The sequence below is a fragment of the Rhinopithecus bieti genome, unplaced genomic scaffold, assembly GCF_001698545.2.
Source record: "Rhinopithecus bieti isolate Rb0 unplaced genomic scaffold, ASM169854v2 scaffold_62166, whole genome shotgun sequence".
In the NCBI taxonomy this organism is placed as follows: domain Eukaryota; kingdom Metazoa; phylum Chordata; class Mammalia; order Primates; family Cercopithecidae; genus Rhinopithecus; species Rhinopithecus bieti.
The window spans coordinates 1-1,253 of NW_016898380.1; the positions used below are offsets into that span (position 1 = coordinate 1).

At 54.7% G+C, this 1,253-nt stretch overlaps 1 pseudogene; it reads left to right on the forward strand.

The window, feature by feature from the left end:
- The first annotated feature begins 4 nt into the window (after positions 1 to 4).
- On the forward strand, positions 5 to 900 carry LOC108526018 (plexin-A2 pseudogene; annotated as a pseudogene).
- Positions 901 to 1,253: the final 353 nt, after the last annotated feature.

Here is a 1,253-nt window from a genome sequence, read left to right on the forward strand (position 1 = left end):
GGCCTGTGGGAGCCTCTACCAGGGGGTCTGCAAGCTGCTGCGGCTGGATGACCTCTTCATCCTGGTGGAGCCGTCCCACAAGAAGGAGCACTACCTGTCCAGCGTCAACAAGACGGGCACCATGTATGGGGTGATTGTGCGCTCCGAGGGTGAGGACGGCAAGCTCTTCATCGGCACAGCCGTTGATGGGAAGCAGGATTACTTCCCAACCCTGTCCAGCCGGAAGCTGCCCCGAGACCCTGAGTCCTCAGCCATGCTCGACTATGAGCTACACAGCGATTTCGTCTCCTCCCTCATCAAGATCCCTTCAGACACCCTGGCTCTGGTCTCCCACTTTGACATCTTCTACATCTATGGCTTTGCTAGTGGGGCTTTGTCTACTTTCTCACTGTCCAGCCCGAGACCCCGAGGGTGTGGCCATCAACTCCGCTGGAGACCTCTTCTACACCTCACGCATCGTGCGGCTTTGCAAGGATGACCCCAAGTTCCACTCATATGTGTCCCTGCCCTTCGGCTGCACCCGGGCCGGGGTGGAATACCGCCTCCTGCAGGCTGCTTACCTGGCCAAGCCTGGGGACTCGCTGGCCCAGGCCTTCAATATCACCAGCCAGGATGATGTACTCTTCGCCATCTTCTCCAAAGGGCAGAAGCAGTATCACCACCCGCCCGATGACTCTGCCCTGTGTGCCTTCCCCATCCGGGCCATCAACTTGCAGATCAAGGAGCGCCTGCAGTCCTGCTACCAGGGCGAGGGCAACCTGGAGCTCAACTGGCTGCTGGGGAAGGACGTCCAGTGCACCAAAGCGGTAAGGAGGCACGCACCTCGCTCTGCTCCTGCTCCGTGACACAGGTTCCAACCTTCCTGTCCATGCCCTGGGGCACACCTGCTCCCACACCACCACAGGCCTGAAATGAAAGAGGTTTTCAGACTCAGGTTATCAGGGTCTTATGTACACCAGATACTTGGGATACGTGTGTTGATTCGTTATCATTTCAAATATATGTATTGAGTGCCTATATCACACCAGGTGCTACTGTAAATGCTTCAGGCTTCAGCTGTGAACCATATAGCCCTACAAAGCTCACTGCCCTCAGGGAGATTATATGCTAGTTGCGTGAGACAAATGAACACATAATATATGTTAGTTTGCCAAATGGGGATAATGGCTATAGAGAAAATAAACAGTGAAGGGGAAGAGGCAGTAGTTGACAGGACTGACTCACTGAGAAAGTGGTGTCTAAGCAAAGACTGA